This window comes from Protopterus annectens, chromosome 1.part1, assembly GCF_019279795.1.
Source record: "Protopterus annectens isolate FY-2018-M chromosome 1.part1, PAN1.0, whole genome shotgun sequence".
NCBI lineage: Eukaryota > Metazoa > Chordata > Ceratodontiformes > Protopteridae > Protopterus > Protopterus annectens.
The window spans coordinates 750913938-750936271 of record NC_056726.1 but is presented as its reverse complement, the minus strand read 5'-3'; positions in this window follow the sequence as shown (position 1 = coordinate 750936271).

The following is a 22334-nucleotide window of genomic DNA, read 5'->3' as shown; positions in this document are numbered from 1 at the left end:
ATCTATAAGCAAATACACCACATAGGTTGTATAGGTTAGAGAAGAGCAGATAAACTGCAGCCAAGATATGGGGGATGGTGGGTGGGTAACCTGGACTGCAACAGTGAATACACTCGAACATCTACATTTATGGTAAGTGTACACAACTGTACTATGTTCTTCATGTTTCACTGCTGCAGTCATTGCACTTGGGTTGAATCCCAAAGCTAAGTTTGGGAGGCTGGAGCTAAATAGCATTAGGAGCGGCTATGAGGCCTTGCAGAACTGCAGTGGCAAAGCCTGCCCTGGATTTAGAGTAGAGTGGTAAATGATAGTGCTTTGTAAAGGTGTGCACTGAACTCCAGGTAGCAGCCTCTAAAATGTCTTTGGTTGGTACTCCCCTGAGGAAGGCTGCCGAAGTGCCTGCTGCTCTGGTTGAATGTGGCCTAATGCCCTTAGGCACTGGCTTGCCATGTTGTGAATAGCAGAAACTGATGCAGTGGCCTATCCACTTTGAAATAGTCTGCTTTAAGATAGCCTTTCCTTGTGATCCTGCAGCATATGCCACTAGTAGTTGCTCTGTCTTCCTGAAAGCTTTGGGTCTGTTCAGGTAGAAGCGTAGCTGTCTGTGTATGTCCAAAGAATGCAGAATTCTCTCCCCCTTATTCCGTGGGTTTGGATAAAAAGTAGGCAGATGAATAGTTTGGTTAAGGGCCACACTGGACACTACCTTAGGCATACATGTCGGGTTTGTCCTCAGAGAAACCCTGTCTGGATAAAAAATGATAAAAGGTTCCACAGTCATGAGTGCATGTAGCTCTGAAACTCGTCTTGCAGAGGTTATTGCTAGGAGCAGAGCTGTTTTGCAAGATAAAAACTTTATATCAGCTGTAGCGGCTGGCTCAAAAGGAGGCAGGGTGAGTTTTTCCAAAACATAATTGAGGTCCCATGCAGGTGTTGGTGATCTCCTTGGAGGCCTTAAGTTTTTGGCTCCTCTGAGGTACTGCCTTAACAAGGGATGAGAAAAGATTGGTGGCTCTGTATTGTAATGAGCCGAAATGGCAGAGGCATGAATTTTGATTGATGAAAAGGATAGGCCTTTGTCCAGCATCTCAGTTAAGTATTGCAAAATCTGAGGAATATTTGGTACAACTGTGTCAATTCCTTGTGCCTGGTTCAAAGCACAGAATCTCTTCCATTTTCCAGCATAAGATTTTCTGGTACTAGGTCTTCTGGCCTCCAAAATGACATCCATTACAGCTTTAGTGAGAGGCGCGTTTTGTATTACTACATTATCCGCCATGCTGCCAGATTTAAGGTCTTTAATTGCCTGTGCAGGATCTGAGTGTTTTGTTGGGATGGTAGATGAGGTATTTGAGGCAAGGTCCAAGCCGGCACTGAGACAAGTTCCTTAGGATTGGGTACCAGTGCTGGCGGGGCCAGTCTGGTGCAATCAGTATCATCTTTGGCTTCTCTTGTCTGACCTTTAGGAGTACCTTGGGGAGGAGAGGCAGTGGAGGAAAGGCATATACTGCTAAGCTTATCCAGCTGAAAGAGAGGGTGTCCACTTTCCATGCTTGTCTGTGATAAGTCCTTGTGCAGAATCTTTTTAGTTGGTAGTTGTGAGGAGAGGCAAATAGATCTATATTCGGGCATCCACATTTCCTTGTTATCATGCTGAAGACTTGTGGATCAAATTTCCACTCATGGGGATCCATGAGGTTTCTGCTTAGTTCATCTGCCAGAGTATTTATCTTTCCTGGCAGGAATTGTGCCTGCAGATGTACTTGGTAAGTCAAAACTGTGTCCCACAGAGTCATGGCTAGTCTGCAAAGGGGGTAAGAATGAGTGCCTCCCTGCTTGTTTATATACTACATGACTATGGTGTTGTCTGTCTTTATCAGTAATTGTCCCGGATGAAGTAGGTCCTTGAAGGCTGTCTGGGCATTCTGAACAGCTAGCATCTCTTTTTGATTGATATGTAGATGCATTTGTTTTGCGGACCATGTTCCTTGAATGCATCTTCCTGCCATGTGGGCCCCCCAGGCATAATCTGATGCATCCGTTGTTAATCTCTGCCTGGCTGGGGGTAAAGTGAATGGCTGTCCCTTGTTCTGGTGACAAGCCTTCGCCCACCAACAAAACTCCTGTTGCAGGCAGGGAATGAGGGTAATTATTGTTTCCAGGCTGTTGCAATGTTGACTCCAGACACTTTTTAGGTACCATTGAAGTTTCCTCATATGCAGTCTTGCATATGGAATTAGTAGAATGTAGGATGCCATGAAGCCCAAAGCCTGCAGAACTTTTCTTGCAGATAACTGGGCCTTTGTTGCCAACAGGTTGAAATAGGTAGTCAGTTGCCTTTGTTTGTCTGGCATGAGATAAGCCATCTGGGCAGTCGTATTTAAGCTTGTACCCAGGAATATTATCTCTTCAGAGAGTAATAGTTTTGATTTCTTTTCGTTGACTGTGTACCCTAGGCCTGTTAGAAATCTCTTCACAAATGTCAGATGCTGTAGTAGAATGTCCTTGTTCTCTGCTTGAATGAGGCAGTCGTCCAAGTAAGGATATATTTGCATTCCTCTTTGTCTGCAAAATGCAATTACTGGTGCCAGGCAGTTTGTGAAGACTCTGGGCACAGTAGATAAGCCAAAGGGCAGTGCAGAGAATTGGTAGTGCATTAAGCCAGCTTTGAATCTGAGGTATCTTCTGCATGTTTGTCTAATTGGGACATGCAGGTGTGCATCTTTTAGGTCTAAAGTCACCAGCCAAGCCTTCTTGCCCAGCATGGGCAGAAGTTGCTGTAGAGTCAACATTTTGAGTTTTGGTATATCCAGAAATGTGTTTAGAATAGGTAGATCCAGTATTGGTCTCCAGGTCTTGTCCTTTCTTCGTACCAAAAACAGTCTTGAATAAAATCCTTGTCCCTGCTCTTGCTCTGGTACTTGTTGAATGGCCCTCATGTCCATGAGGGATGAAACTTACTTTTGTGCCTCTAACCATTGATGTTTTGGCAGGTCTGGCCAACCGTTTGTTCTTGGCAGGGTATGGAAGTGAAACTTGTAGCCTTGTGACACTATGTCTAAGACCCATTTGTCCTGGGTTATTATGTGTCAGTTTTGAGAAAAAAAAGTGCTAGTTTTCCCCCTAAAGCTGCTGCCAGAAGTGCTTGGTGCAGGCAGAGGGAATTCATTGGGACTGTTTCCTGTATGGTTGTGATTTGTCTTCTCCATTTTTGGAGGTAGAAGCACCCCATTGTTTAGACCTGTACGAGCCTTGGGGCTGGGATCTGCCTCTTGGGCATCTGTATCTGCCCCTTTGTGGTCTGTCTGACACTGGAGACGACCAATTGTTTGTAGGCCAGTGTCTGCTAAATCTTGGAGGCTGAACCTGTAAGAAATCTTTAACCATTTGCATAGATTTAGCTTTGTCCTCCATTTTCTTTAACACCTCTTCTGCGTTAACACCAAAGTATCATGCTGTAATGGGGAATCTAATAATTTTGCTTTGACATGATCAGGCAGACTTTGTTCCTTTAACCAAGCATGCCTCCTGATGACAGAACCCATAACAGCGGCTCTGCAGGAGGCCTTCAAAGAATCAAAACCACATTGCAAAGTATGCTTTCCAACTTCTTCAGCTGCATGCAATAAATCCTGCATTTCTTTGCTTTCTGCACATTCAGAATTTGTCAGCATTTTCTGTTTACGCAGTGACATAATATATTGCTGGTATTTCAGCATATGAAACTGACAATTTAAAGCCCTTATAGCCAAGGTAGCGGAAGTGTAAATCTTTTTTCCCCATCTGTCCAATGCCCTAGAATCCCTGTCAGAGGGGGTAGGGTTTTTGCAGTGGAGGCCTTGACCCCTTTGGGACACTGAGATATGGTTTCTGGGTCAGCAGCAGGGTTTTTGAAAAGGAATTTATGAGAGTCAGGGACCCTGTAGAACCTGTCCGGCTTAACAGGAGCTGGAGGTAAGGAGTGAGGGGTCAGACTGGACTCTGAAAATACATCATCAACAATGTCTAATACATGTGGAATAGCTAGGGGCCTGTGTTGTGGTAGTAAAAGGAAGTCTCTGAGCCTTTTCTTAGATTCTGAAAAATCTTGGCTCTCCCAGTGGAAATGCTCCCTCATGGTATGCAAGCTTTCCCCAAAAGAGTAATCCTCAGGAGAAGAGGCTGAAGGGATAGATTCTTCAGCATCAGAATCCTCACAGGGAAGAATAGAGTATTCCTGGTCAGAAGAGGAATCAGATGAAATGGAAACCTGATCTGAAGATTCATATTTTGTCTCTTGCCTAGCCTTTTATTAGTAGGGGGATTTTGAAGCTGAAGTGGTTTTAATGTATAATTGAGTTGGCCTGAAAACACTCTCAGAAGCCGATGCCTGCTCAGCGGCTCCGGACCTATCTGAGGGAATAGTCTCCGAAGGTCCAATACTTTGACCTTCCAGTGGCCTAGGCGACTCCACGTGGGAGTCGGTAGTGGCCTGCAGGTCTAAAGTAGTGGGAGTCAGGGGCTGCGAAGGCGCCTCACTGAGAACCGGCGACTGGTTTTGGAAGAAGCCTCATCATCGGTTTTGGACCTTGGATGCCTGTCCTTCTCTTTTTCTTTGCGTTTCTTGTGAATTCTGGTAGTCGGATGGCTATCTGATGACATGGTATAATTAAATCTTCTGCCAAAATAGTGTAAAGCAAAATCGTACTGATGCTTAATAGTGCGTTGGTTAAATCTAGCACAAAACCGACAACTAGCAATGTCGTGGTCAGGGCCTAGGCAAGGAATACAGTAAGAATGAAAGTCCTTATGAGGTATTTGCTTCCCACAAGAAATACAATTATTAACTTTTTCTGACATCGGTCTGGAGCAAGAAAAAAGTTTCCCCAACAGGGTACTTAGCTTTTAATGAAGACTTCGGATCTGAAATTCGAACACGAAAATCTCAGGAGTCGGCCAACAGGCACTTGCAAACTGCTTATGCTTCAGGCACCGCGTGGCAAGAAAGACTGAAGAAAATGGCATTGGCTGCATCTTTTATACCCTTGGTGCACTGATGTTAGGGAAGAGGTGACAGCAACCGACGCCGGACCTAGACTTTGGAATTCAGGCTGACTGAGGGTAGCCTGCCAGCAGGATAACCTAACTGTAATGACTGCAACAGTGAAACATGAAGAACATCTGATAATGCAAGTAGCCTGCTTTGAAGCGGAGGTATCTTCTGCAAGATTTCCTGATTGGGATATGCAGGTAAGCCTCTTTTAAATCTAGAGTTGCCAACCAGGCATCTTTGCCTAGCATAGGAAGTAACTGGTGAAGAGTCAGCATCTTGAATTTTGGAATGTCCAGAAAGGTGTTTAGAGTAGACAGGTCCAGAATTGGACGCCATGATTTTTCTTTTCTGGGTACCAGGAAAAGGCTGGAATAGAAACCTTGTCCCTTTTCCTCTTCTGGTACTAGTTGAATTGCCCCCATGTTTAGGAGGAAAAGTACTTGTTTCTGAGCCTCTGCCCACTGATTTGGGGGTGGGTTTGGTCATCTGTTTGGAGTTGGCAATGTGTGGAAATGAAATCTGTATCCCTGGGACACAATATTTAAAACCCATTTGTCCTGGGTTATAAGTTGCCAGTTTTTTGCATGAAGAGCCAGTTTTCCCCCGAAAGGGGCGGCTAATAGGTAAGTGCTTGGTAATTTTAAAGGAAAGTCATTGAGACTGTTTACCATAGGGAGGTGTCTTGCTGTTTCCAGATTTGGAAGTGGAGGCTCCCCATTGCTTAGTTCTGAAAGTCCCTTGGGACTGAAACCTGGTGCTTTTGGAATGTCTGGGTTTGGCTTGAGTGGATCTGGAAGGAACTGGAAAGGACCAGTTCGTAGCAGGCCAGTGACTACAAAATCTTGGAGGTTGTACTTGAAAGAAATATTTCACAGTTTGCATAGATTTAGCTTTATCTTCCATCTTTTTTAAAACTTCTTCAGTCTTATTGCCAAACAAACGGTCCTGCTGCAAAGGAGCATCCAACAATTTTGCTTTAACATGATCAGGCAGAGATTGCTCCTTAAGCCAAGCATGCCTTCTAAGCACAGACCCAGTAACAGAAGCCCTGCAAGAGGCCTCCAAAGAATCAAAACCACATTGCAAAGTATGTTTTCTGACTTGTTCAACTGAATGCAATAAGTCCTGTAAGTCCTTATTTTCCACACAGTCAGAAATCAACACCATTTTCTGTTTAAGCAGTCCCATGATATGCTGTTGATGATTGCCAAGGTTGCAGAAGTATAAACCTTTTTACCCCATCTATCCAGCACCCTGGAGTCTCTATCAGAAGGGGTAAGATTTGTAGCAGTAGAAGCCTTAATGCCCTTGGGCCCCTGAGAAATGGTTTCAGTGTCTGCAACAGGATTTTTGAAAAGGAATTTGTGGGAGTCAGGAACCCTGTAGTATCTGTCTGGCTTACAAGGAGCCGGAGGCAGGGAATCAGGGGCCATACTGGATTCTGAAAACACATCATCAACAATGTCTAGTACAGGAGGTATAGTCAAAGGCCTATGCTGAGGAAGAAGAAGGAAACCCCTAAGCCTTTTTTTGGATTCAGAAAAATCCTGACTTTCCTAGTGGAAATGCTCCCTTAAGGTATATAAAGTTTCCCCAAAAGAAAAATCCTCAGGGGGAGAAGCAGAAGGAATGGAATCCTCTGCATCAGATTCCTCATAAGTAGGTATGGACAAATCCTGTTCATTAGAAGAGTCAGAAGAAACAGAGTCCTGTTCAGAAGATACATAATCAAATTCAGCCCTAGGGCTCTTAAAAGGGGGGGGGGGGTTGATTACCCCTGATTACAGTAATTAAATCTTCAGCCATTTTGATCAGTTTTATTTTTAGGCATAGGGGCCTGAACATGTGGCCTGGATGTCAGTTTCTTAAGCCTAGATCGAGATTTTGGCCTTAAAATTGAAGTTGGTGTCAGTTTAATGTACAAATCTGTAGGCCTGAATACACCCTCAGAAGCCAGTGCCTGCACAGTGGCTCTGGACACATCCAAGGTAGAGACATCCACGGGTTCCATAGGTGAAGTATCTCGCGGCATACCGGACCCCGAATGGGTCTCAGTAGAGGCCTGCGAATCAGAAGTAGTGGGTATCAGGAGCTGCGAAAGCACCTCACTGAGTACCGGTGAACTGGCAACTGGCTTAGGAGAAGCGTCGTCGGCAGTTTTGGACCTCAACGGCCTGCCTCTGTCTTTTTCTTTGCGTTTTTTTGGTATTCCGGTAGTCGGATGGCTAACCGACGTCATTTCAGGATAATTAAACTGAGATCCAAAATATTTAGAAGCAAAAATGTACCGACGACGGATAGTGCGCTGATTAAATAAAGCACAAAGCCGACAGCAAGGTACGTCGTGGTCAGGGCCTAGGCAAGGAATACAGTACAAATGGAAATCCTTATGAGGTATTTGCTTCCCACAAGTAATACAATTATTAACTTTTACTGACATCGGTAAGGAGAAAGAAAAAGTTTCCCCAATGGGGTACTTAGCTTTTAGTTGAAGACTTAGGTTCTGAAACTCAAAAACGAAAATTTCAGGAGTCGGCCAACTGGCAATTGTGAACTGCTTCTGCTTCGGGCACCGCGCGGCAAGAAAGACTGATGTAATGGCATTGGCTGCATGTTTTATACCCCTGACGACCTGACATCATGGAAGAAGGGACAGCAATCGATGCAGGACCCAAGACTTTGTTAATCAGGCCGACTGACGGCAACCTGCCAGCAGATTACCCAAATGTAATGACTGCAACAGTGAAACACGAAGAACATCTTGAAATCACTTAAATGATACTGCTGGAAATATTTGCTAACATACCCCACCATATAGGTGTCCAAAGAACTCTGGGGCAAAACTGGTTTGGGTTGCACAGATAGGATTGTAAATATCATGGTGGTCATTAGCCTAGTATAAACCTAGGAACCCACATTTTAATGCAAATACTGATGTGTTTATCATTCTCTGTACTACATCTAATTCCATCTATCCATCTATTTTAAATACCCACATTATCCCCGGGTCACTGGGAGCTGTAATCTATAACAACAGGCAGTGGATGTAAAGGAATTAAAAAAGAAAATTGCATTTTCAAGATTTAGATTAGCCCGTTCATAAACAGGTTATGCAGTAAGCTGTGGAAAAAAAAAACAGAAATAAGCTCCGTGCTTAAAGGCTACTCACTCTGAAAGTCCAAGTTTTAAAATGCATTAGCATTTTAAAAGTTATGAATGCTCCCTATATGATGCAAAAGTGCAATGATTGTATTTTTACTTAGAAAGGAATCAAGAATGATGACAAAGACACATTTTAATTATAATTTTATTATTTTAACTATAAAGTGCTTTGCAATTATACATCATAAATCAATCTAAAAATAGTAACATTAGATTATTGTATTTCTGACTTCAAGTCACAAGCTACATAATGCTGTTTGAGTTTTCTACCTAGAATGGAAGAACTTGAAATGTACATAAAACAAATACAATTGCAAGACAGTTGAAGAATGTTCTTGGCGACATTTCGGTTACTGTTTAGCTTGTCGTTTGAATCCATCACCATCAAGTAAAGAACTATCCTTCAAATGCAGCTCATCCTTTATTGCCATAGCAGCAGTTAAAGTGATGTTAGTAAAATGCAATTATCCACCTTCACAGTAGATATACAGTGAAAAGAGCCTCAGACTGAGTCCCCTAACTTTCACGGGCTACATCTGAAACTCCATTTGCAGAGTCAGGAAAATTCTGTCTCAGAGCAAATTCTAAACATACAGCTCTACTTCTTGACTTGCCTACTTCAAACAGCAGTGCAGAATGCTACTTGTCAAAGACAAGCCAAACTTCACATATTTTTTTCTGTTTTCAAAACATTATCTTTCTGCTTAATATTTTATACTTCATTTGCAAAACTCATGCTATCTTGCTGCTGGCAGCCTGCTTGCAAAAAAAAAAAAGAAAAACATGATAGATCCACAAATCTAGACTGCAAGATGTGACTCATCATTTTACACTTACAATGGCCCTAGTAGAAAATAATGCTGACTGAAAAAGCAGCTTACTTTTACCTGTATCTTCCTTTTGACCCAGTTTTTTTAAATATGCTTAAAAGTCATATCAGGACGTTTAAAATGGTCACAGTGTCAGCAATCAAGTCCCTAAGTCTTACTGTCACCTTTCTGTGGTACATAGCCCTTCCTATTACACAGTGACTGGAAATGATTTTTTTTTTCAAAAACAGAGGGATGCACTGAAGAATTATGAAAAATACCCCAGAAAGAAATGCGCTGAGACAAATAATTTTAGCAGCATAAGATTAGCACTCCACAGCAGGACAAAAGGGGGTTCCTATTACATTATCAAAAACTGATAAAGTCTAACGGCCATAACATCGAATGTGCCGTTCATCGAAACTGTCCTTGTGGGATTGCGGTACAGTGAGGATCAGTAAACTTGCCCTTTCCTCACTGTAGTGCGATCTCTGAGTTGATATATGTAGGAACAGTTTTGATGAACAGCACTTTCGATGTTATGACCATTCAACATTATCAGTTTTCAATAATGTGATATAGACCCGGACAAATATACACAAAGGTAGCTGCAGATATCATTTCATCAAGGCGTCTTTATAGAAAAAGCAATTTCCTCTCAAAATATGTTTCAGCATCACTGGCTCATGAATACACAATGACATACAGGTCTTTAATAATTCATCAGGCCAACAGATCAGACTCTACTACATATAGTCATATCTTCCCTTATTTGGGCTCATCATTACAGCATATGTGGAGGGATTAGCTGTGTTCTGAACAAAACTTAACTGACACTGTCAGCCATTTATTAACTTTCTTTGACTGTACCATAATTTACTAAAAAAGCTTCAACAATAGAAAATGCCCACACCTAATGTAATCACCTCAACAAATCTAGCTCTGTTTCTCTAAAGATCAGCAGTATGTAGGCAATAAGTCATGTCCATTTTTGTTGTATGACACATTCTGAATATATTTTTTGTGGATACCTGACTTTAGAAAACACTGAAATATATCTGTAACTAACTAAAATTATAATTGTATTTTTTTCCAGCCAGGGTTGCAGATGTCATTGTATCCTGTGTGAGGTTGCAATGGGCTTCTTTCAAATGAAACAATTTTTGGGGTCAACCATTCTTTATGGATCCATCTTCTCTGATAAACTAATTAAAGGAATAAACCTCATCCTAATTAAGTAGACTGATGAATAAACAAGAATGAACCCTTGCAGGCAAAATGCTGCAAAATAATCTTAGGATGGGTTCGGCAGTTTCACTTCATAGACACGAAGTACAAGGTTTGATTTTGTCCTTAGGTTATTGGCTAAGATTAAAATGGCCCTTCAAGGCAGTTAGCCTAGTATTCACATATAAACAAGTCTAAGGTCCAAAGAACAACTTGAGGAAAGGAAGCTTGACTCCAACAGTTGAATTTGAGATAATATTTAGTGATATTGTACAGCAAAGGCTGAAGTATGTACTGATTTATGAAACAGGGATATTTCTGAAATACTGGAAGTGACCGCACCTGTCATGTAGTGGCTTTAACCATATATTTTCCAATGAGTTTTTTGCACTGGATGGCAAAAGGAGATTCGGCAACCAGGCCATTTGTTCTCTGGAGTATGGGAGATGAACAGCTGCTTAGTCTTTAAGGCACCATTTCAAATAAAACCTGATCCCATTGTCCACATCCATGGTGCAAAACCTTTTTTTTTTCTTCTAGTTTCTTCCTCAGGAAAACAAATATCGGATGAATGGACTAGTTAAAGGGCAACTCAAAAGCTTTCATGAAGAGTCCTAGTGGGCATCTGATATTTGTGAAAAAACAGATAAAAAGTCCTTACACATGAGGGTTAACAGATCCGAGATCCCTGTGAGAACAACTGATGATCATCAGAGAAAATGGTTTTAAAGAAACAAACTTCAGTGTTGCAATATCAGGAGGTTTAAACAGAAGACAAGCAAACTTGTTAATCATAAAGCTCAGATCCTACAGACCAGATGGGTTCTTTATGGAACTCTCTGATCAGCCACTGCCTGCCCTCCACAAGAAAATAATGGAAGAAAATATCTGACACATGCATCCTGACCACAGAATAAACTCAGCCCAAATCATGCAGGTGTCAGATCTATTAGGATAACCGGTTAGCTGACTGACTGACTGGGACAGTATCATGTACTGATCTATATAAATGGAGAACTTCTTGCCCTGACAGAATTCAGCCCAGGTCATGCAAGTGTCAGCTCTATAAGGATAACCTGTAAGCTGACCAAGTGACTTACTGACTGGGGCAATATCAGGTCCTAATTTATATACAGAGAGAACTTACTGCACTGACTGAGCAAGTCTGCTTGGTAGAAGATTTCTCAGCAGTCTCAATCACTTCTGAAATTCCAGCCAGAGGATCAAGTGCAGTCAGATGATATAAAGCAGTCATCAACTCCTGAAGTAGAGCTGGCTCTCTCAACAAATGAGGACAACATCACTTTATATCAGGGAAGTTCTCCATAATGCTAAGTGGCTGATAGCAAGAAACCACGCCACAACCAGTCACCAGGTGAGGGCAATGATTAGTTTCTCTTTTTCATAAATTAAAATTTCAATGAGGCCTGTCCCCATGGAATGACAAGGACTAGTTTCCATCTTTCATCAGTGAACTGTGTAATGAGGCACAGGTCAAGGAGAATGGGAAGATGTAAAGTAATCTTCTTGCCACTAGATGGAGAATGCATCCACCATGAACAGCTACATTCCCTATTACACCAAGCAGAACATGTAGGAGACCACATTATCTCAACTAGTAAAGAATAATATCCAGACTGCCTCACCTCCAGAATATCCCATCTAGCCTGGCATCTACAGCTAAACACCCAATAAAAGACTGGATAAACAGATAAGAGAATCTGCTAGAATGCACACTTTTCATGGGATGTAAATTGCTCAGAGATTGATGCCTTGCTTTGTTACCCACCTCCAGATGTCTGTCACTTTTCTGTAAACAGGTGGAGTGTGACTGCATTCCTCCTTACTTGTTTAGATAGCAAATGATGGACTGGTTGTTAGACCAAATTAGGTGATGCCCTGGCTTTGACAGCTAGGAAGATTGCCCATAGCTACAAAGAGAGACATGGATCTCTAGCTCCAGAAGACAATGATGATCTTTGGATCATGAAGGAGCTGAAATGAGCTCCACACCCCAGCAGCAAAGCATTCATCATCAGAACCTGTGATGAATTCTGATGTAAGATTAGGACACCAATCAAACAAGCAGTAAAGTTTCCTGTCATTAACGGCCCAGGGACATGGCTGTGACACTAGCAAATCTATAAGCAAGTACTCCTTCTACAACCACTGCCACCTAATACCATATTCCAGCACCCATATTATCAGATCTACAAATGGCACTATGGAGATCACAGTGGACACCAAGCTTAGAAGTCATAGTATTGCTTGAGCATGCAGCCTGCACTATAATCCTTACCCAGCAATTCAAGGCTGTGATCTTCAGGCCCCACTCTGTGGACATGAATGACTGACATTGGAGTGTCCAGATTCACTCATCTAGTTTAAGTTATCTGCGATGGAATCAGTAAGTATTTCTCCAAATCTTTGGTAACCCCAGTGGACTGCAACCAGGAAGTATCCACTGAAGAGATGCTTCCAGGGAGTCTCTGGATGGTGTTGCCATCACACACCATTAATTTTTTTTATAGCATTCAGGCATTTTTGGGGTCTGTCATCCTTAACTGGGTCAGAAATTAATAACAGACAGTATTAAAACATGCAAGGTGTAATTAACAAAATGATATTAAGATTGCTAATCTTGAATTTTCTGCTATGGAGAAATTAATGACTGATTTACCCTTATTATTCATATTTCAATTCATATTTTCATAACTGAGAGTCCTATATGTTATTGAGGGGCATAGTGTGAAACACTTTGGTGAAGAATGAAAAATACATAGTCAATGTGCAATTACAGTACTCTACACTGGAGATATTGATAGTTATTTGTTAGTAATTATGAAAATATGAAATATGTCCATATGTATTCAATACTTCTAAAACTGTGTGAATTACAAACTTATTCCATGGCATCAGATGAAACCTTAGATGATGTTGAAGGAATTTCCAATGATATTTACATTTTAAATGGCACATCTTGAGATATACTCAGGGTTATTTATATTTTTAATTATACAAGTAAACATAAGTTTTCATGTTTCTGTAAATATCTTTATAAGCATAAAAACAGTCCACAAAAATGTTGCACTAGGAACGACACAGACAGGTGAAATCTGTTGTAGTTTATTCCACAAATAAACAAGGATAAGCGCTTTCACAGAAAATAAAAACTCTGCTTCTTCAGATCCACCATATTCACAACAGAAGCAGCTTAAATACTACATAACCTACCAATCATGAGCTAAATTGACTCACACACCCTTTTTCATTTAAAGGTACAAGTACATACAACCAAAGATATATTGTAAAAAGCTTTCATATATAACAAAGGCATTTAAAATATTCACCTAAACAACCTGTGTTCTTTCAATACAGGTTTAAGAGGGACATTCTCATTTAGTCCCAACCCTTGTACACTTGCATCCTAACAATCCACTCAAGTTCCAGTCTCTGTACGATTCCTGATGTCACCCATTCCCAGGGTTTCAAAAACCCTATCAATAACTCTAAATTTGAACTTATGCTCAGCTCCCTTCTCCGCTACATGTCTTGCTAGAGCATTTGACATGTACTTGATATTCATAGAATAAAGGTGTTCCCTTATATGCTCCTTAAACCTCCGATTGCTCTTCCTCACATAGAATGAACAGCATGTGACACAGTGCGCTAAGTAAATAACATCTTTAGTGTCACAGCTAGCAGAGACTTTAAAATAAAATTTCCTGCCATTATCATGGTTCATAAAAAAATTATCTGTCTCAATATATGTGCAATATTTACATCCTCCACATGGAAATGTGCCATTTCTTTCAATCCCATCTCTACTCACCTTAACTCTATCAGGGTAGCAAAGGAGGCACTTCAGATTCTTTTTATTTTTAAACACAAAGGCAAGTTCATCACCCACAATAGTCCTAATCTTCTCATCTGTTAACAGAACCGGCCAATGCTTCTTAATAACAGCAGAAACATCATTCAAGTTACTGCAATATATTATTGGTAAGCTGAAGCATCTAAGTGGTTCCTCTTTCTGTTCTAAATTCTCTTCTCTATATTTCCTAGAGAAGCATGGTCGCTCTCTATCAGATCTAAGATGGAGACTAGCATTAAGTCCAACTTCCACTTCCCTGCTTTTATATTCACTCTCCTTAAAATTGTGTTCTAAAACAGCCAATTCATCCTGGAACCCAGAATCCCGAGCATTAAGTCTAGATGCTCTGTCCCTTAATGATATTACGAAATACATATGAGGGGTGCATACTAGTCCTATGCAGGAGGGAGTTCCTATAACACTCCTTCCTATATAACATGGTGTCAAATGTCATATCTGGTAGTCTAACAACCTTCACGTCCAGGAACTCTATCTCACTGGGTGAATATTTGATCAAATATTTAAAAAAGGAAGTGGTACTATGTATATAATCCAGAAAACATGGTAATTCCTCTTCATCTCCGAGCCACAGCATATAAACATCATCAACAAACCTATTATATAGGCTAATATACTTAAATAATCTATTTCTTCCATTCAGCACATGATCATTCTCCCATTGGGCCATGACCATATTGGCATAGCTATTGGCACAGGATGTGCCCATAGCTACGCCAGAGGTCTGAATATAATAGGCTCCATCAAACAGCAAAACATTATTTTCAAGAATGGTCAATTTACCATCGTATCCACTATGTTGCTTCAGGTATTCACTAACCAACTCTAAGCCATCCCTATTTGGGATGACCGTGAAGAGTGAATTCATATCTATGGTAACCATTAAACATTGTTGTGTTATAATACCATCATGCACATGTTCATATAGATTCCCAAGGAACTGTTTGGAATCTCTCAATACTACTGTGGAACCATCTAGCGCTGGTTTCAATAACATCTCAACAAAGATAGAAAAGGGCTCCATCACCCACCCACCACCTGCTACTATGGGTCTAAAGGAAGGGGTGTATGGGGTCCTTATGTATCTTAGATCGATTTGATTTGCCTCTTCCTGGAGGTAATTCTCGAAAATAATGTTTTGCTGTTTGATGGAGCCTATTATGTTCAGACCTCTGGTGTAGCTATGGGCAAATCCTGTGCCAATAGCTATGCCAATATGGTAATGGCCCGATGGGAGAATGATCATGTGCTGAATGGAAGAAATAGATTATTTAAATATATGAGCCTATGTAATAGGTTTGTTGATGATGTTTATATGCTGTGGCTGGGAGATGAAGAGGAGTTACTACGTTTTCTGGATTATATACATAGTAGCACTTCCTTTTTGAAATTTTCGATCAAATATTCACCCGATGAGATAGAGTTCCTGGACGTGAAGGCTGTTAGACTACCAGATATGACATTTGACACCATGTTATATAGGAAGGAGTGTTATAGGAACTCCCTCCTACATAGGACTAGTATGCACCCCTCATATGTATTATGCAATATCATTAAGGGACAGGGCATGTGGGCAACTAGACGTAATGCTCTTGATTCTGGGTTCCAGGATGAACTGGCTATTTTAGAACACAATTTTAAGGCGGGGGGATATAAAACCAGGGAAGTGGAAGTTGGACTTAATGCTAGTCACCATCTTAGATCTGATAGAGGAAGACCATACTTCTCTAGGAAATATAGGGAAGAGAACTTAGAATAGAAAGAACCACTTAGATGCTTCAGCTTACCAATAACATACTGCAGTAATGTGAATGATGTTACTGCTGTTATTAAGAAGCATTGGCCTGTTCTGTTAATGGATGAGAAGATTAGGACTATTGTGGGTGATGAACCTGCCTTTGTGTTTAAAAATAAAAAAGAATCTATAGCGCCTCCTTTGCTACCGCGATACAGTTAAGGTGAGTAGAGATGGGATTGAAAGAAATGGCACATTTCTATGTGGAAGATATAAATATTGCACATATATTGAGACAGATAATGTTTTTATGAACCCTAATAATGGCAGATTTTATTTTAAAGTCTCTGCTAGCTGTGACACTAAAGATATTATTTACTTAGCGCACTGTGTCACATGCTCTTCATTCTATGTGGGGAAGAGCAATCGGAAGCTTAAGGGGCGTATAAGGGAACACCTTTATTCCATTAATATCAAGTACATGTCAAATGCTGTAACAAAACATGTAGTGGAGAAGGGAGCTGAGCATAAGTTCAAGTTTAGAGTTATTGATAGGTTTTTTGAAACCCTGAGAATGGGTGACATCAGGAATCGTACAGAGACTGTGGAACTTGAGTGGATTGTTAGGATGCAAGCATACAAAGGGTTGGGACTAAATAAGAATGTCCCTCTTAAACCTGTATTGAAAGCACGCAGGTTGTTTAAGTCAATATTTTAAATGCCTTTGTTATATATGAATGCTTTTTACACTATGTCTTTGGTTGTATGTACTTAAACCTTTAAATGAAAAAGGGTGTGTGAGTCAATTTAGCTCATGATTGGTAGGGTATGTAGTATTTAAGCTGCTTCTGTTGTGAATATGGTGGATCTGATGAAGCAGTTTTTTATTTTCTGTGAAAGCGCTTATCCTTGTTTATTTGTGGAATAAACTACAACAGATTTCACCTGGCTGTGTTTTTCCTAGTGCAACGCTTTTGTGGATTGTGTTTATAAATTCTTTGGCCGTTTGTTGCACTTGGTTTACCTGAGTTCTGCGTAGCTGTGTTTCTGCATCTTTATAAGCATGCACATAGAAAGGTATTTTTAATGTCAAGTGAAAGCTTATTTTTTGGCTAACAAAAGTAAGCTGATCAAATACATCCTAGTTGTCCAGTTTCCAAGATATTACAGTCTGTTTGTGAAACATTAGCTAAAAATATAATTCTGTTTTTTTGTTCATAATAATATATTATAGCACTAATACAACGACTGTGACTGTACTAATATCAATGCAAAGACAGCTTTTTATTGATTGCATTGATGCTTGTATCATTTTAACAGTATTTATTGTTCACAAAATATTTGCACTTCTTTGTGTTATATTTTTTAAGTTGATTTCCCAGAAAATGTTTTGGAATATAACATTGTATGTAGACTACTAAAGGCATGACATTCCACATCATATACGTGTTAATGAGTTAAAATGTGTTACTGAATAAAGCTCAATGTTAACCATTTGTCTGGAGCAAAGTGACAAAGTAGTGAAATATTGCAGTCTCTCTGATCTGTGCCAGACAAAACAGAACACAAAGTAGTCAGTTTAAGCATGACTGTTGAGAGAGATTAAATTAATTCAGGGAGTGAGTATTACATGATCTCCACATCCTTGGGGAAGCTACAGAAGCTGAAAATGGATGCATCTGGGCTAGGATAACTGCATCCTTTAGGTACCCGCTCCATGGTTGAAATGACCTAGGGTTTGTCTTCCTTTTTTATAGCTACACATTCAGTCTCTTGTGGGTAAAGAATAATGTCAGAGGACTAAATAAGCCTCAAGTTTTGTCAAAAAAGATGAGTCACACAGAGGGGAGTGTAGGTTGTGGAGGATTCAATTTTATTGGCCATTTCAGAGAAAATGGACTCTGTGTACTCAGAGTCCTTTTACGATCATAAAATGCAGTGAGTCCAGATCCTCTCCATTAACCCCTGGAAGAAGCCCATGCATGACCCTGTGCTGTGATTGGTGTGTGACAGGTAACTAATATAAGTACAGTGACAGATATGTGGTGCCTAGAACTGTACTTATTAAAGCTGCTGTATGCTAAAGGAAGTGTAACAAGTATGGTACTGGCATCAGGCCATATTCTCCAGAGGTTTGATCCCACTTCAGATACTCTAGTACTCATCAGACATGGAGCATCTGTCTGACATCAGGGCTTTGAAACATGAGAAATGGTATTAACTTGAACAAGTGAACCTCCTTGAACTGTACTTATTAAAGGTAATGCATGGTAAAGGAAGTGTTAACAGGTATGGTACTGGCATCAGGCTATATTCTCTAGAGGTTTGATCCCACGTCAGATACTCCAGTACTCATCAGACATGAAGCATCTGCTTGACATCTAGGCTTGGAAACATGAGAAATGGCATTAACTGAACAAGTGAACCTCCTTGACCTTTGGCAACAGGGGAATCCCCAACCTTGAGCTCCTGAACTGATGGGCTGGTGACAGCAGTGAGAGCTAAGTGTATTAAGCTTCTAACTCTTACCACTAAACAGGGACTGGGCAGTGCCTCTTCCCAAAAACACACCCTCTTGGTTGGTTGCCAGGGGTCTAGTTTATCCAAGACCATTGTTGTCTGTCAGAACAGATGGCTGGCACAAGCTCAATGCATATCTTTTCGAGGAAGTTCTCAGCGCCAGTAGGGTTTGTTACACCATGTTAACAGTGGACTTACAACTAGGATTAGGCTTAGGCCTTGTCTTTATGCTTTTGTGTTTGTAACAGCGCTCCTCTCTGGACCTGGTCTTCATCTGGGAAGCTCCTTTTGATTTGTGTGTGGAAATTCTCAAACAGCACCATCCCTCTGGTAGTTAGATAGCTCAAGCACTTCCCTCTCCAGAATCTGTAGGTAGCATTATTGAAACACTAGCACATATGGCAGAGTTTCACATTGTGCTCCTTCACAAGGCAATAAATACAGTACTAGTATGTGCCCTGATTAGTAATCTGAGTCTAATGGACACTTCATAGCTCTGCTTCTACCCAACAAAATGAAAACCTTTTCACTGATGTGAATCAGGTTCAAGAGACAGACCGTCTAAATGTCAGAAGAGAAATGGCAGTCTAAGAGGCTATGTTTGCTTCAGCTGCGTGTGAGTGATATTACAGTCACCAGCAAGGATGCAGGCACCCCTAAACCAGAAGCTTCCAAGGAAAAAAAAGCCAAATATGACTGCTGGAAACAATGTCCCAATAGGTATGTATATAACAGAAATGCACTGTCATGTTTTCAGTATATCAGTGTATACATACAGAAAGAAGTGTGTGAATGGAAAGAATGAGGTGAAAGCTACATTATTGTACAGAAGGAAATACAAGATTACTTTAACAAGACATATGACATCTTAAAATGATAAAAAAACAAGGTAAATTTCATTTTACAGCCTGAAACGCTGAATTTCTTGGAACTGTGTAAAAGTAAATAAACTCCATGATCTGCCATAAGACAGAGCTCAAAGGGTACACCTGGAACTGCAAGAGATAACATCGCATTGTTCTATTGTAAATTTGTACAGGCATAAATGCATAATGCCATAAGCGATGCATCTTTCATATCTGAATGCACCACTACATGTCAAACAACCCAGTTTATTGCAAATAGTAACCAATAAACAAATATGCAGGAACTGGTCACCCACTAGAAGCTCAGTGGGAAGTGCCCACCACCCCAAGATGCAGAAACATGGGTGCAACATCAGCAGAAGATTGGTGAGTTATTGTCCAATGACTAACACCCTTGGAGTTCTCAAGTTATTAAATATAATAATTTAATTCTTAGTACACACATCGCAAAGAAAAAATTATATTACATTATGATGCATAAGTTAATTTGTGCAGGTCCTTCATGTGTCCTGAAGGACAGATGGTTCCCTAGACAACAGCTAGCTCCTCAGAAACAAGCATGGTAAACTCCATTTATTCCACAATAAACAAGCATATCAAGTGAAAAAACAGAAATCAGAGTTCATTACAATACAGAGAAACAACAAACTGATCTTTGGTGATGCTTGAAGGAATGACAAGTTCACACAGTTACCCTGCATCTATAACTTTTGAAGGATGTACTAAATAAACAAAAACAAGATTAACTTGTAAATAAGTTATTCAATGTAAGAAAAAATTAACTCAGGTGACAACATAAAGTAAGGCTCTGCCTTGTGGAGGCAAAATATTTGCATATTTACACCACAAGAAAGTAAAAATCTGTCAAATTCTGGATTGGTTGCTTTATAAAAATATGTAGCATAATATTCTAACCTGGTCTTGGATGAAATATCCTTGGGCAACTGAATTATATGTTATTCTGGACAAAGCTAGGGACTACTATAAGGCTGCATTTTAAGGTCATGTAACATTGTCTGCGTCCGTTCTTAAGACACAGAATGTTCATGGCTACCACCTTGCTGTAATGACAGAAATCCACCAGAAAATCATTTTTGTTAAGCTGGTCCTTGGAGAAACAGTCTGTCTAGGACTTCTTTTACTTCTCCATCACTTATGTGATGGGATACCACGGTTAGTTTTAATAAGCTATTCCTCACCTCAGTGGATGCTCTACAAAATTACATGAATCTATTAAGCTTTGTTAAGACATAGATTGGTAAAGACAGCCTCCTTAAAGAAGATTTTTAGGATGGATCACCAAACAAATGTTTTTCATATAGGATGAGACAACAGATTAAGTGAATCTTGGCCAATAATTAACTGGTTCCAAAGAAATTGTTTCTGCCCCTTATATACAGATGGGGCAAAATGAACATGGTTATGGAAGCTGTCATGTTATGAATTACAATAAGATATACCTTTTCTAGAACTGTCCTGAACTCTCACAATAAAGATAGGTTTTATATAATTCATCCAAGTATCAGAAAGCCTTTGGTTATCTAACTATTCAACATAAGCTCATTGATATACAATCCCTTCAAATAAAATAATCTGTTTGTGGAAGGTTTTGAACTTTTTCAAGTCGTGAAACAAAATGTCTATTTTATGGTGCTCTTTTGTTTACCAGGCATAATCCATTAGGTATATACCCTTTTTCAGGGTGATATGGAACAATGACCAAGTTAAATAACTTCCCCAGAGTCAAAAATTATCCAGTCAGAGGTAATTTGTGACCACTGCAGGATTCAGATTGTTGCCTTAGCCCAGTAAACTATAGTACTACCAGCAGAGATAAATTTCATTACCATTTGTTGGGAAGCCAACAGTCCATGTAGAGGAAATCATTTATTTTTACACTGGTGGAAGATCCCTCAACAATGCTAATAACATGACTGTAATTACACAGTATTAACTACAATCTAAAAAGCAGTATGGTAAAAATCTTTCTGAATTCCATAACAAGAATCTCAATATGGAAAATGGAAATCAGCTATATGCAAGCAGACAACCATATATACAGTCTTTTTATACGGTATTGTGTGGAATAACATCATCAAATTTCTTGAAATCCTACATGGACAAGAGAGGAGCAACTGAATAAAGACTTTTCTTGGTACCGGAAGCATGAAGTCTAAGTTGTCTGTTAAAGAAAGATCTGGTTCCTATGACTGGAAATATACATGCTCACTAGGATAAGCATAGGGTGAAGAGGGAAGTCTGCAGGCAGAAAACAATAAACTGACATATTTGTATTATTTCTGGATTATATCTGGATTAATTTTGGATTACAGCCTTCCTCAGAACTTATAGCAGTTACTTATTAAATGCAATGGACCTCAAACTACAGCAACAGAATTTGGCTTAAGAATAAAGGCAGAATGTGGCTTACCTTGACTGACAAAAAGCAACAGATACTTAAAAGCAGAAATACAGATTTTGCCTCCCACTCGAATCATGGTGTGTTTGGCTCATCTGGCTCCAAAAATCTCCTTAATAAGGTAAGTGCAATGTGTATGAAAAATGATTCCTCAGATCCCCTCTAACTCAAATTTTTTTCAGTGCTCAGTATTTTCAGAGTGTATTGACTTGTTAATGTGGTTCAATTTCTCTGAAAGATGTTACTTTCCTAGATTACATTAATTCTTGGAAGTGATGGAAAATTATTTTCAGGAGGAAAACAGATTGCAAGTCAGCTAATGTTTGGTTAAGTGTGAACACTTGTGCAAAAACAAGATATCCTTCTGTGACACCAACTACCAGATTTGTGAGAGGCATCTGAAAGACTGACTGTTGGGAAAATGAAGTAGCAGTTGCTTAGCTCCCATGTTCTGGTTGAAGGGTTTGGGATTAACCATTGCTTATGTGACCACTGGGTGAGACTGAAGATCTCACAAGCAACAACATAAGTGAAAGGAAAAAGTATCAAGGCATCTAAAACTTGATGCCTGGGTGTGCTCATCATACGCACTGATGGCAGTGCATGCTGCTCGCTCTTGAATGTGATACTAACCAACTACTGCAGAACAATGGCTGCTAGTGCCCACCT